General features: G+C 38.9%; 1 protein-coding gene and 1 long non-coding RNA gene across 3 annotated transcripts in view; one reads left to right on the plus strand and one right to left on the minus strand.

Moving 5' to 3' along the window:
• Positions 1–16,236, minus strand: part of AFG2A (AFG2 AAA ATPase homolog A) — a 156,317-nt gene that overhangs the window by 58,322 nt on the left and 81,759 nt on the right. The window lies entirely within an intron of this gene.
• The window catches only part of LOC309350509, a 148,478-nt gene continuing 147,500 nt past the window's right edge, over positions 15,259–16,236 (plus strand). The window contains exon 1 of the long non-coding RNA XR_014160450.1: positions 15,259–15,744. This is a non-coding gene — a long non-coding RNA (uncharacterized lncRNA). The remainder of the gene's footprint in view (positions 15,745–16,236) is intronic.

The raw sequence follows: 16,236 nt of genomic DNA on the forward strand, positions 1-16,236 counted from the left end.
TTAATCTTAACCTTGTCATACCATAAATATGCATGCCAGCCAAACGCATTGTCAAAACCTTCCAAATCTAATACATCAGTGTCCTCGAGAAGCAGCCAATCTTTCAACCAGCAGAAAGCTGCTGATTCATAATACAGCCTTAAGTCTGGCAGGGCAAAGCCCCCTCTTTCTTTCGCGTCAGTTAATATCTTAAACTTAATTCTGGGCTTTTTGCCCTGCCAGACAAATTTGGAAATATCTCTCTGCCACTTCCGGAAACACTCTGTTTTGTCCACAATCTGTAATGTTTGAAATAAAAAAAGCATTTTAGGCAATACATTCATCTTTACAGCAGCGATTCGGCCTAACAAGGAAAGTTTCAATCTTGTCCAACTTTCTAAGTCTCTCTTAATTTCTGCCCAGCATTTCTCATAATTATCTTTAAATAGACTCAGATTTTTTGCTGTTATATTTACCCCTAGGTATTTTACTTTTTTAACCACATTCAACTCTGTCTCTTTGATTTTGAGGTTTGATTTTGAGGTGGTTTGTGTGCAGCTTTGGCTTGTGTGCAGCTTTGGTTACTGAAATGGTGACACAGGTGTCACACTAACAATGGATGAAGGCATGTATTTTTTAAGAAATCTTGATAGGTAGGTTAAAGGAGTGAGTAAAGGAGTTTGTGCAGCGTACAGTTTTGTGAGTGCTTTTATGCAACTCTCTCCCAAGAAATCTCTAAAACTTTCTGTTGTCCCCCATAAGAAAAGTATTTGGGCAGTGCTCCTCCAAAAAAGGTTACCGAATCTGATCACCCACATTTCCTCCTCCCAAAAAAGGTCAACAACTTTGAGCTGAACCCCCCAAAATGGGGGTAGATCACTGCCAGATTTTAATTCTGAAAACAACTCCCATCAAAACAATTACAGATGATATGATAGGATCACACCACCACATGTGGTAGACCTGCAAAAAAGTGGCCATATTCCGGGAGTCAGTATTTGGGGAAGTTCATGCCATAAAAGGACAAAACAGTGTTAAAACCCTGGATGATAACATGGGTGTTAACATGAACCTTCATTTCAAATATATTATTGGTCAGTTATTGATGGCAGCTAAGCTAGAAGCAGCAAGCTATTGAGAATTTCTGGAAGGAGCACCAATTGTCATATGGTACAAGAAGGCATAGCAGTTAGTTTTGGTAGAAAAATTGACTACCAAGTTAAAATTTGTGAGGAGTTTGAAATAGTCCATAGCTACAAACATTTTAATTGGAAACATCAGTTAATAAACTTGTCACCAAGAATGGATTGTGAAGCCTGTACAATTTATAGTCTCTCTCATAAGAACCTTTAGAGAGCAGAAGCAGGTCAGTTATTACTATGTATCTTCCTGGATTTAAAAAATATTTTTATAGTTTTCTCATGCTACAGATAATCAAAGAACAGTAAAATAAACAAACAGTTCCCTGTCCTTGGCAGGAAATGAGATTATAGATTACCATGAGGCCAGCAACCCTTAGAACGACATAATTCCAGTCATTTATCCAAATGAATAAGCAAATTATAATTTAAAATTACACTAGTCAGAAATTTTGCACTGTGAGGGAGGTTCCTTCACATTGTCTTTTGCTGTATGCATAATAAAGATATACCAGTGACAATGGTATAAATATGTCATTCTCTGCAGATATGGATCCAAATTTGCAATTTACTTATTTCATTCCTATCCTACCTTTCCTCCAAGGAGCTCCCCCTCGCACTTTATCCTTCCAACAGCCATGCAAAGAAATCTAGGCTGAGGGATAGCGCTAGACCCAAGGTCACCCAGCTAGCTTCATGGCTGAGTAGAGATCTAAACCTGATTTTCCCTGGTCCTAGTATGAGACTGTGACGACAACCTTTTTTTTTTGTTTTGTGCTATAGTTTCATTAGCTGGATTTGAGCAACCAATTTTAATGAATTTATTTTCTCCTTGACTTCCAATGAGATCAGGGACATTGATTTTTTCCCTCCTCCTCATTTTATTCTCACAACAGCTCTGCAAATTAGGATGAAGAACAGTGACTGGTCCAAAGCCATTCAGTTAACTTCATGACAGAGTGCTAATTTGTTACCAGTCTACCTTTCTATCCACTATATCATACCTTCCAACATTTCTCCAATGAAAATAGGGACGTCCCATTCCATAATGATAATTTTACTGTTTATACTCCACACATCTTACTGGGTTGCCCCAGCCACTCTGGGCAGCTTCCAACATATATAAAAACATAATAAAAGATTAAACATTTAAAAACTTCTCTATACAGGATTGCCTTCAGACAGCTCTAGGGCTGGATAGCTTCATAACCTCTAACATTTCTCCAGTGAAAAAAATGGACATCCTAAGGAAAAGTAGGACATTCCAGGATCAAATTAGAAAATGGGATGCCTTCTCTAAATCAGGGATGTCCCTGGAAAATAGGGATACTTGTAGGGTCTGCTATATCACACTGACAACATCCCATTTGTAAATTGCATAGGGAATACTGTGACACAACTCACATGACATTGGACACTTGTAATGCTTTATAAATACACATATTTAAAGCAAAAAATTGATGCTGGGATTTGAGAAATGGTTAAACCACTTTCATCAACCTCAGATAAGTGCAATTTCCAGTACAACAGGTTCTCTCAAATATGAAGCCAGTTCACAACAATTTTGCACTGTGTAAGAGGAAACTACACTTCGTGGGGTGTAGAATCTGGCTCTTAATCGTATTTATTTAGCATCTTGAGAATTAGGGTCACAAGAAAATGGTGAGCCTTTGCCAGCCTCTGAAATAGACGCTTTAAAAATAATCTCACAAAGTATACAGAACACGGACAACTACTTGATGCTGGGTTTAGTCTGCCATTCTTATATTTCAATAGCCTAGGATCAAAATGCTGTTAGCTTAAGACGCGTTAAAGCTCTAACAAATTCACTTGTTAAAAATCATGTAAATGCTAAATTAAGGTTTGTGCCTTACCTGACATACCATATAATGTTTCTTTGTTTGTTTCTATCCCACCTTTTTGCCAGAACTGAGAATCAAAGTGGCTTGCAAAATTAAAACCAACATGTATAAAACATGATTATTTTTTGCTACAAACAATGTAAAAACAAATAATGCAGATAGTAAAAACAGCACAACACTATTAAAAGCCCTTTCCTTAAAAACAGTTCCCAAAAGACTGTTGGGATAAAACAATCTTCGACTGCCAGTGGAAGGACAATGAGGGAGCCAGTTTAGCCTCTCTAGAAAGGGAGATTCAAAGTCTGGGAGAAGGCAGAGCAAGAAAGAGAACGAGATAGCATGGTCCTGCATTCATGGACATATATACTCTTCCTCCTCAAAATAACTCTTCAGACTACTTGCTGAGCAAGTCATAGCTCCCTGGAGCTTAGATCATGACATTTACTGTGGACAAGTGCAGGGTTGAAGTGGATGCACCTAGTTAGTGCCTGTACTGAACACACCCACAAATCTGTGTAGGCCCACTGAAAGGCGCATGAATATGAAGAGTGGCAAAGATTCCCACTAAAACCGAATGAAACGCAAAGATGTGTAGACCAAAAGCCAGAATTTAACTGTTGTGTGTCCTGACTCTAAGATGACTGGATCTTTCTTCCCCTAATGTTTGTCTGCTGTGCCTGCCTCAAAGGCCTATCTAGATTGGCCTCTTTCCCACCAGGCCTGCGAGGCAGTTGGTTGCAATTACAGGCATCCCCACACTTAATAGTAACACTATTAAGCCTATTCCTTCCAGTAGCACCTTAAAGACCAACTAAGTTAGTTCTTGGTATGAGCTTTCGTGTGCATTCACACGAAAGCTCATACCAAGAACTAACTTAGTTGGTCTTTAAGGAATTTTTTTATTTTGTTTTGACTATGGCAGACCAACACAGCTACCTATCTATAACTGGAACTATTAAGCCTAGTTGCTAATTGTGAAACCTATGCGTAGTCTACTTTAACAGTTTAAGGAAAACATTTTACATCACATCTCTTAATGGCAAGTGATAGCATTCTGTATTTATTAGTTTATTTTAAAATGAATTAAATGTGACGGTTTACGATAAAAAGCTACCACTATAATTTATTGATTTCAAAAGTAGTTGTAGAGATTTTTAAAAACCCTAAATATTAACTTTGCTGTGCACACGAGCTTTCTTTCCATCTGACCCAATGAACCTCTACTTGTAACACTATACCAGAATATGCCTCCACTCTGTGTTTCAGTCATATTAAATGCTTTACAGATTTTAATCATCTATTCATTGGCTGCAAAGTAAATATTATATCCCTTTCCTGTAGGCAATCAGATACCACAGTGATTTAATGGAAAAACATGTTGGTGCTTCATGCAAAAGGTATCTTTGCTGAAAATGGCTTCTTGCTTGAATGAGACTTAACACACCACTCAATAATACTGCATGGCTTTTGGAAACATCTTTCTGAACCAAATTAAGTAAACTTATGTGAAAAGTAATTGTCCAATAGGAAATCAGGATCAATGATAAGTCAGGAACTTCCTGCCTGTAGCTACAAAGGATTCTACGTTCATTTTTAAAATACTGTGCCAACTGCACAAACATAATACTGTTCCTCCTGCTTTGCTTACTCATTTGCAGGAAGAATTTGAATACTTTTTCCTGAACAGATAATTTAACCGAAGCTCATTGTACTGTGTGTGCACACAAGGATTATAACTTTTTGACTTTTTTTCAAAAACAAAAAAAGATTTCCTGTATCATAAAAGGTTGAACTTTTGCTTACTGAAAAGGGGATTAATTCTTCTCAGCTGTGAAAAAAGGTCACTCCAAATTGAAAGGTTGGAATCACTATATTGTCCGCTACTACTCATAAGTATTAACATCTTTAAAAATTTTATGGAACTGTTTAGAACTTTTACAAATGTCTGGAACTTCCTAAAACTGTCCAGAACGTTCTAGGAGAATGCCGATATTGGTCTATATAGAAAAAACATGCAATCAAAGTGATGTGGGAAATTTATGGTGCTTGGAGCAGAAACAAAGACAAACGGCAACCTCGATTTATTCTAAGTCATAAGAAGTGATGTACAATGCACAAAAGATTGTGCAAATATTAGCAAGCTGTATTTTTCCTGTATTATAACACATGCTATGCATATTACATAATACATTATACGGCTAAATATACAAAAATAGATTTATTGATTTTGGGGTGACCTTTTTCAAAAGATTTGGAAATCACAGGAACATAAGGTTGTAAAAAAGTTATAACCTTAGGGCACACGCATATGCATGCACTCTCTCTCTAAGAAAGAAAACAGTTTTGCCCCTTAAATTTCTGCAGAAAGCCATGAGTGATTTGATGCATAATCAGCAATTGTGCTACTTACTGTTATGCTCAACTTATATATTTGTGAATGAAACCGATATTACTAAAATCTCAATTTCTGCCTCATTCAAAAGAAACTAAAAGTTTCAAAAGGAAACAAAAACTAAAGTACCTGAACTTCGCACCTGGAGAAGGTGACAAAACACTCGGCTTGAGTAAATTCATACAAGGTAGAATTTAGATCTACCCATTTAAGTTAATTAACTTAACTTAGTCATGCTCATTAATATCAATGGGTCTACTCTGAATATAACATGATTGGATGCCACTCAATATGATTTAAATAGCCATTTCAGTAGATTTTTAATACAGTATGGGAATGAGGAATGAGGAAAGAGATAGCTGCACCCTGTTGTTGTCTGATTGTTTGTTCACCTAGAATCTAGATAACCAATATTCTACCATTTGAGTTCATGGTAACTAATGCAAAATGGAAGGTTTCTGCTATCCATATATATCAGCTTACTCCCCACCCCCACTTTTAAACTAAAAAATAGCAGCTGTAACATTTAGTCCAGGTATTTCAACCTTTCAGTAACAGTTCTACTGGCCAAGTATCAAGACAAGAAGTAACCTTCCTAATATTTTATTTTAGGATCACCAGCTTTCTCTCACCCCTTCTTCAGTGATCATTGAAGAATTTTTCTGCATTTCTCCTTTTGGTTACAGACTAGCAGCTCTATTACACTATAGTGAATAGACTACTTTGTTGTATCGTTTTTCTATCCAGATCTGAATCTTTCCTGCATATGTTTAACAGGCAAAGTAAAGGGTTTGAAGGCTACCTCTAGGCTTCCCTTTCCTCCCCCACTGGCCAGACTTCCTTCCTCTGATTAATAGAGGTGGGCTAATAATACCTTCATTCACATTGATAAAAAGAGATATTGTGACAGCAGACATTATTCAGATATCCTTACAAATGTAAAAACACACCCAAGTGCCATGCCTTTTGCAGCTAGATTGTCTCCATTTTTCACACAATTGCTATAAAATTCTATGCATTATAGTGATAATTATGCAGAATGAATATAAAATAAGGAAATGGAGGAAATTCTCATTCCCAAATTCTTTTAAGTAACCTCCTCCCTCCCAGGATTAGAATTTACCGTATTTTTCGCTCTATAAGACGCACCAGACCACAAGACGCACCTAGTTTTTGGAGAAGGAAAACAAGAAAAAAAAATATTCTGAATCTCAAAAGCCAGAACAGCAAGAGGGATCACTGCGCAGTGGAAGTAGCAATCCCTCTTGCTGTTCTGGCTTCTGGGATAGCGGCGCAGCCTGCATGCGCTCCATAAGACGCACACACATTTCCCCTTACTTTTTAGGGCAAAAGTGAGTCTTATAGAGCAAAAAATACGGTACTTTTCTGCTTTAGATAGTCTACTCCTTCTTAGTTAAATATAGATAATCCACAGCTTACACAATGTTTCATCTTCCTGGGAAGCATGCTTCTGTGCTAGAAATTATTCCAGAAGTGACTTCCTAGATTCAGAGGAGTAAACTTCTCTCAGTACACTTCTAGACAGTACACTGCAGAACCTGGGCTTGCTGAACACTACTCCCATGCCCTCAGGTAAGTAATATAATTTATTTTAAAATGAAACAAGTCTTAAAGACCTTATCTCAGTTTCAGAGTTAAAGGCAATGGCCTTTCCACCATGCATGAGTGGAAAGGGCTTCTGTGTAGGTGGTTTTCACCTCTGACTGCAACCACATGGCACACAGTGAACCCCACTACACACACACACCTATACCAGCCTTTTTGCTGAGCTACTTTTCAGCAGCACAAAAGAGTGCCGTTGGAAAAGGGAGAACTAGAAAAGCACCAGTGCTCACATAGTATCCCTTTGGACCCCAGTCATCACCTCCACCATAGAAGAAAACAATTGTATGGAAAAGCCCTCAATATAACAACAAAAAACACAGACATCCATTAGACTGCCACAGAGAAGAGAACAGAAGGGATGCAGGGCCACTGTAAGAGAACAACAACTTTTGGTTTCTCTTCTTCTTGAACTTTTCCACATTGGCTGGTCATTAGAAGAACCTGTATTAAAATTTGCTTATTTCCTTGCCACCATCCCACACCTGTGTCCCTTTTTTCCAATGTCTTCATAGATCATAAGCCTGGGGGCAGGGACTGTTTTGTTTGTCATGCTAAGGAACATGCTTTGGGAGCCTTCTTTAGCTGAAGATCAAGATAAAAATGGACATAAATAAAAATAATAGTAGCAGTATGCACACTAGTATCTACATTGGTAACTCATAAAATCAATAAAAGTTACTATTTTCTACAATATTCTACTATTTTCTACAATAACATTCTACAAATGTTATTATTTTCTACAATATTCTACTATTTTCTACAATAACATTCTACAAATGTTATTATTTTCCACAACTGAATGTAGCAGATATTTTTAAAATAAGACAGGAGTTCTCACCCTACAGTCGCTTAAGAGCAGGTCAACTGCATTTAATTTAGAATTACAGCCTCAGACAGGATCTATTGTTACTTCCAGTTCTGATGAGCACAAATCAGTGATAAGCAAACTAGCAATCTCCTAGCTAAAATTAAGGCTCATTGAGTATTGGAATGTGTGAGGTCTTCCTTTTAACATCCCAATTTACTTGGGGACATTTGAGGATGACATTCTTGTGTCATTTGACCCATATGGGAGGAAACAAGGGTAGGTCATTAGTAGCTACTTGTATTTACAACCCTCTGTAAAAGACAATGAAGACAGGAAGCTTCCCACTGAGATAAAGGCTCACAATTTCCAGCTAAAAATAAACAAGCAGCCACAGTCTCATCTGCTGGGAACTATAAAGGGAGACTGCAAGTGCCAAACTGACAGTAAAAGAATGCTCTGGTACACCCAGAAGGAACTGGGCCATAAAGCAGTAATCCTAGGATCAGGGTTGTCTTGTCATTAATGTTGGGAACTAGAGCAGAATGCACAAGAGAAAAGAGCTAGAGTTGTATTCAGAGTAGACCTACTGAAATTAATGAACATGACTAATCTCGAAGGGATTATTCTAAGTAAAATTTAGCTAGACACAACCCCTAGTTCACAAAGCAGATTTAAAATGAGATGAAGTGAATATATGCTTTTTCTCACATTCTTACTATACTTGTTGCTAAATCCCTTCTTTCTATTTCGTTCTTTCTTTCTTTTTTTAAAAAACCCAATAAATTATTATTTTTGACCTGGGGCAAGATTTTCAAACGTTTATTTTTCCATATGGCCAATTAACCCAACTTGGGCAAATGCAACCAAAATGTCAGGTCAAGCCTGACATTCAAATGTATGTGCGTTCATTAGTGCTTTGTGAAGTCTACATGTTGACTCTGCCTGCTTATATATATTGTTCTTGGATGCTCTTCCAATATGCCTGGAACTGTCCTTCAATGTGCAGTGCTTCATTATGTGCCCTTATCACTCTCCCACTGGCTAGCTAAAAGTAAGAGGGGTATAAGAACATGCTGTCCTCTTCAGCAACACTTCTCAGTTGATTTGTTATTGTTCGTCTCCTGACATTGTGGTGTAATATACAATTAGCAGTATCATAATCAAAGGAAAGCACATGCATATATAAATAGAAAATGCATTTCAAAACTGCATATCAAATAGAGTATACAGAATAGCAGCTATATCACCAAATAGGGAATAATTATTATGTTGAGGGGAAACTCCATACAAAATACCGACCCCCCCCCACCATAAAGCAAGATGTCAGCTTTGTTAACTGATTCTTGTTTCTTATTCAAACTGTCCCTAGATTATAAATGACACTAACTAACGAAGCAGCTGTTGTAACTAACGCCAGTGCCACAGTTGTCCCTTCGTGCTTGCCATTATCTCTATTTGTGGACCAAAACTCAAACATCATCTAGTGCCGTAAGCAATACAGCCTGTCGCTAGAGACTTCTGGCCATTTATACACACTAAATTCAGGGATACAGTGCTGAGGCAGGCATCCTAAGACAGCATCCAAATGATCACACAATTATTTTCATACCCAAGGGCAAATTTGGGCTTCTGCTTCTTGAACCACAGCTCCCCACACCGCAGAGCACATTACTTCTGAAACTAAAATCTTATCCCATTCAAGCCTAGTTTTTCAGATAAATGTTTACAAAAATGCATTTGACACCTAGTCTGTTTCAAAATACCTGCTATAATTTTTATAAAATCCATAGTTGAGGCATAATGCTTTCTATTACAAAATGATTCCCGTGCTTAGATCTTTGCCAAAAGCTGTTTGCCTGTCTTTGTTCCTGAAACTTCCCATAAATTTAAACCACTTAACTCTTTTAAGATAGAGAAAACACATACTTTTCCAAATGTTTCTAAAGCAGTTTAAAAATAGTAGTTGAAGACACAGGGGTCGTGCCCTAAGGTTAGGAAGACATCAGACTTTTGCTTTTATAGTGAAAACTCACACTTGACTACGGTAAATTATGCTGATGTCTGGGGCTGACAGAAGTGGTAGTCCAAAACATCTGGAGGGCACGCAGTTGGTGAAGGCTGGCATAGAGTCACTGATAACATTTGCATGTCACAGTAAACCATAGTTAAGGGCTTACTGTGCATGGGTCAACTGAATCCACCTTACTCCTCACTGCTGCTAACATCAGAGAGAAACAAACCACAATCCCCAGCTTCCATCCCTTTTACACTAATTCATTCATCTTCTCTGCAATCTCATCCTCCTTTAGCACACCAAGAAAAATAGGTTGGATGCACAGAAAGCTCCTCTACATCCAACCCAAGATTTCTAATGCCAAAACACATTTTGGTTTCAGGTTTGGAGTTTTGTTTGGTTTCTTACACAAGTTGACCTTTTTGACATACAGCATGTATTTCTATCCCCTTTAAGAGAAAAGACTATCTCAAAATTGTCCATATACACAGCAGTTAAATGCCCCAAATCCCAAAACAGGCAGCATTGTCTTGCTATGCATTACCAAGATCGCTCTTTAGAATGGTGTCTGTATTGCACATGACTGTCATGAGATGTCCTGATGCGATCAACCCTCTTTCTAAAGAGGGGTTACAGTAGATTCATTTCAATTTAATGAAACAATGCCCAAAGGAAACCATTCAGACAAAAAATCATTTAGAAAAGGTTGTAAAAGAAAGTTATAGGGGGATGGGTTAGTGTCAAGCTTATAATTAACTGCCAGACTGAGCTAGGAAAAAATGGTGAAATATACAGCTTATAAGTTTTCACTAGGGACACAGAGACTTAACTGCAGTCTGAGATAATAACAGATGCCTGTATCATAAATCACAGGCACTTCAGATGATCCTATGCAGAAGTCCACTAGAAGAATTAGATGACTGACATCCAGTATAAAATTATGAGCAAGTACTATTTATTACTATGAATTCAGTTTGTATTCCAACTACTCCACTGGAGATTTGGCACAGCACACTGGCAAAAAGTCCTTAACAATGCTGTATTGCATTTTAATAAATGTCAGCAAGCCAAAATTAAGATACAATTTCCAGTATTCCATTGCTTTTAGGAGATGCCAAGTTGGTAGAGCACGAGACTCCTAACCTCAGGGTTTTAGGTTTGAGCCCCAGTTTGGGTGAAAGATTCCTGCATTGCATAAGGTTGGACTAGATGATCCTTGTAGTCACTTCCAGCTCTAGAATAACACCCAATCTAAAATCTTGATATAATTACATTTATGATAAAACACACAAATTGAATTGCTGGATAGGCCAAGATTTATCAAGTGTTAAAACGCTTTGCAGCCATTTGTTCCTCAATCTTCGTAGTGATGTAGCCGTTCTCTAGTTTCTCCTCATTATGTAGTAATCAGAAATATATTCCCTCTGAATACAGGCATTCCATTTTTAGCCATTTAATAACTTCCTATAAGTCTTGGGTGAAAGCCATATGGATCTAGAGTCTTGTTACTTTTTTAATTTCCCAATTATTTCTAAAGTGTCCTTTCCTGCCTCTGTATGACAATATACCTGATGTGCTGCCAGTGGGGGGGGGGCTGTTTCAAAACAAGTATTCCTCCAACATCTACTGGTTTTAGTGTGCAGCAGTGAGTTATAAATCTTCCTTGACTTCCTTAAATCTATTTGATCACAATTTGATCTGCTTTAAAAATTGTTTCCAGTACCAGAACATGTAAAATTCTAAGGAGAGATGTTAGAAAACCTGTTGCAACTAGCTTTGATCCAGTGGTACTGGAATGAATGGAAAAAGCATTTCTGCACAGACAAGACGAAAGATCTGCACTTCCCACCATTTCCACCTCCTCTATCTGAAACACCCACCCCATATCCCACGAGAACCCTAGGGTTTCCCAATTCTTAAGATTCACTTTTCGGGAGCCACAAAGGTCTGCAGCACTGACATGGGGAGGAGGAGGAGGAGGGGGGGGGGAGAGAAGAAGAAGAAGAAGAAAGAAGAAGGAGAGGAGAGGAGGAGTTTGGATTTGATATCCTGCTTTATCACTACTCTAAGGAGTCTCAAAGTGGCTAACATTCTCCTTTCCCTTCCTTCCTCACAACAAACACTCTGTGAGGTGAGTGGGGTTGAGAGACTTCAAAGAAGTGTGACTGGCTCAAGGTCACCCAGCAGCTGCATGTGGAGGAGCGGAGATGCGAACCCGGTTCACCAGCTTACGAGTCTACCATAGTTACAACTATAAATCCATTACCCCATAGTACTAATCCTCAGGATCCAAGCCACTGTAAGAAAGAGCAAGGTAGTAATGAAGGAAGAAATACAAGACAATTCAAAACCAACTCCTAGGGGATGGGGAGAAAACAATCCTGCACCTGTTTAAGTCTCTTAAAAATTAAAATCATGAAATCTGGACAAAATGAATAAAAGCACCCAGCTTTAACTATTTTATAGAGCTAAGTGAAATTCAACAGACTCTAATCTGAACAAATCAATAATAATAATAAAGGTACTCTAGGTGGAAATAGCAAATTAAGATACTGTTCCCCTTAGGTATGGTTAATTGGTTTACTATTCTGATATAGCATCCAAGTAGTAAGGGGGGGGGGAATAGACTCCATTTTTTAAAAGAACATTTTTAGTAAACATTATTTTTTTAGCTAGCAGAACTTATTAAAATAGAATTTTGCTGGGGCTTGTTGGAGTTCTAGGTTGTTTTTAAATTGCAAAGATCTTGTCAGTTTAAAGACAAGTCAAGTTCCCACATGAAATATTAATGTTCTCATTTTACATTGGTGGGCAAGTTTTATTCCAACAAGCCGCAACATGCTGCCCAGAGTGCTTTGCTCTGCTGGAGAAATGCTTGATTTTTTTTAGATCAAGATTTGAAAGCAAAAGAAAAATGCTCACTCGTGTAGGCTACTGGACAGTAGGAACTGGATTCTCAATATATTTTAAACGATCTGGTAGAGTCATTGTTCAGTGCACTGCGAAAACTTCATTCAGAACACATGGTCCTAGGGAACAACCTATTAAATGGAACAGCACAGTAGCTGTATTGTCAGCTGCTTATTGGACACAGAAGGCAGGACAAGAGGGGGGGAAATAGTATTATTTCAGTTTTCATTCAACAATATCTCAAATGATTAGGGAGGGAGTTACAATTTAAGAACAGTAAGACTGTTTATCCCCCAAAATCACATACTCTGAGAAAACTAATATTAAAATGCATGAGCTAGTGAGCATACAAAAACTGCCTGGCTAACTATAACCAGCAAAAAATTGCAGTAATACAAGCCACACAGTTCCTACCCATCAGTGTCTCTTGTATTGAACGGCAACTGGAAAACTACCACACTAAACATCTACAGACTGCTGCAATACTTTGCCATGTGCAAAAGCAGAAAGTCTCAGATGCACCAAGTCATACACACCAGACACACAAGATATAGAAAACTGTTGAAAATGCAGAACTAACTGAATAAACCCAAATATATAGGACTATGCAAGAAAGACATACCTGGGCCAGGGCCACTGAGAGCAGATTCAGGTCCTGGGGGGGGGGGGGAATCCTAATATCCCAATGACTAATATCCATAAGCACCCACGCGATTGTTGCTAAACTTGTATGTACTGTATTGTTCGCTCTATAAACGCACCAGACCATAAGATGCACCTAGTTTTTGGAGGAGGAAAACAAGAAAAAAAATATTCTGAATCCCAGAAGCCGGAACAGAAAGAGGGATCGCTGCACAGTGATCCCTCTTGCTGTTCTGGCTTCTGGGATAGCCATGCGAAGCCTCTTCAGGGCAGCAGGATGAAGGCTCCCCCTGCCCTGAAGAGGCTTCGTGCGGCTAAGCCAGAAACCAGAACAGCGGGAGGGAGCACTGCGCAGCGATCCCTCTTGATGTTCTGGCTTCTGGGATAGCTACGCAACCTGCATTCACTCCATAAGACGCACACACATTTCCCCTTACTTTTTAGGAGGGACAAAGTGTGTTTTATAGAGCGAAAAATACAGTATAATACAACACAATGTGTATCACACAATAACTTTGTTGTATTCCCATAGTGTTCACTTATGAGAACATACAAATGTAACTGTACATTTGACAGTATGACTGCGCTGTCATACTGTCAAAGTGCATAAGTGAATGTTCATATAGAGTCTGAAATACAGTGGTACCTCAGGTTACATACGCTTCAGGTTACAGACTCTGCTAACCCAGAAATATTACCTTGGGTTAAGAACTTTGCTTCAGGATAAGAACAGAAATTGTGCTCCGGCGGCGCAGCAGCAGGAGGCCCCATTAGCTAAAGTGGTGCTTCAGGTTAAGAACAGTTTCAGGTTAAGAACAGACCTCCGGAACAAATTAAGTATTTAACCTGAGGTACCACTGTACTAAAAAAATTACTGTACTCTGTTCACGGCACAAGTTCACAAGCAGTTATTCAGAATTATGAGCGCACTGAACATAAAATATATATTTTGTTAAGAATTGTATTATACTATAATTATATTCTGTTCCTAATATATAAGTAGAGGTTCTTTCACTGATTAGAGTCTATATTGGCTGAATACTAACAAAATTCAGTCTACTATTATTATTTTCTATGAAATTCACCAATTTTAGAATGGATATTAAAAAAATATAAATAATGATACTACTGAGACATACAAAACATATGCAATATGTGGTTCCATTCTGGACCAACGGGCCACAATAATTTTCATCTGCTCCCTGCTCACCATCCCAGATCTAGGCTTCTTTGTACAACACATCCAGATAAACAGGATAATTCTGAATTAAAATTCAAGATCAGAGTAATTTATGCCCCAGTGTCAGTTTGTTAATCTGAAGAGGTAATGATCTTAACTAAAATGTAGTTAGTCCTACATACATAGGAGGAGAATATCACCATGTGACATTATACAGTACCGTTTTATATGGTTGGTTTCACCTACTCTCATTGTTTATTGGTATCTGATGTGAGGTTTTCAAATGCCTTTTTTGGTCTTAAAAGACAAGATACCAATATGCATGATACTTTTGCTCATGGAAGCGGGGCCAAATGGCTCCAATTTGAGATCTTTGCTATATACTGTTTATGGACTAATTAGCCTATTGCCTAAACCAAATGTCCCATGAAGTACACATGGAAAATTGCCATTAAATGGCTAATCCTAAAATCCAGCATTGCAGCCAGAAAGAACAGAGTCTGTCCAGGAGCTGCCCTAGCACAGAAGTGTCATGAAAACTTGTGCTTTGAATCCAATACAACCTGCCAATCAATACAGCATGCAAATGGCACATATCAGCATCAAGTATGCAACATAATAATAATAATAATAATAATAATAATAATAATAATAATAATAAATTTTATTTATACCCTCCCCGGCCAAGATCGGGCTCAAAGCGGCTAACATCAGGTATAAAAACAATTGATTAAAATACAATTTAAAAACAGGATTAAAGTACAACTTAAAATGCAGCCTCATTTCAGTGGAAGCCCAGATCAAAAACTGTTTGGGGGGAGAAAACGTCAAATCTTCACCAAGGCCAACTATCCAGACTAGTCCTACGTGGGCCAGAAAAAAGCCAGGGAAGTCCCCAAATAGGGGTTCCATCACAGAAGGAAAAGGAAAGAGGGGGAGGGGATCAGGCTGATTCCAAGCCAAAGGCCAGGCGGAACAACTCTGTCTTACAGGCCCTGCAGAAATAAATCAGATCCCGCAGGGCCCTGGTCTCATGAGACAGAGCGTTCTACCAGGCCAGAGCCAGTGTTGAAAAGGCCATGGCCCTGGTTGAGGCTAATCTGACTTCCTTAGGGCCTGGGACCTCTAGAGTGTTGCTATTTATGGACCTTAAGGTCCTCCGCGGGGCATACCAGGAGAGGCGGTCCTGTAGGTACGACGGTCCTAGGCCACAAAGGACTTTAAAGGTCAAAACCTTTAAACCTGACCCTGTACTCCACTGGGAGCCAGTGCAGCTGGAAAAGAACTGGGTAAATGCGGTCCCGCGACGAGGACCCCGTAAGGAGCCTCGCTGCGGCATTTTGCACCCGCTGGAGTTTCTGGGACAACTTCAAAGGCAGCCCTGCATAGAGTGAGTTACAGTAGTCAAGCCTGGAGGTGACCATTGCATGGATCACTGTGGCCAGATCAGGGCAGGAAAGGTAAGGGACCAACTGTTTGATATAAGGAGATAGAAAAATGCTGCCTTTCCAGTAGCTGCGACCTGTGCCTCCATAGAGGGAGGTGTCGAAGGTTACACCCAAACTCTTGACAGAAGGCACTGGCACAAGTTTAGCCCTCGCAAGAGATGGGAGTTGGCCCCCCAACCCCATGCCGTCCCGACCTAGCCAGAGGACCTCTGTCTTTGAAGGATTTAACTTCAACC

Source organism: Podarcis erhardii (genome assembly GCF_964252035.2).
Source record: "Podarcis erhardii genome assembly, chromosome: 9".
Lineage (NCBI taxonomy): Eukaryota > Metazoa > Chordata > Lepidosauria > Squamata > Lacertidae > Podarcis > Podarcis erhardii.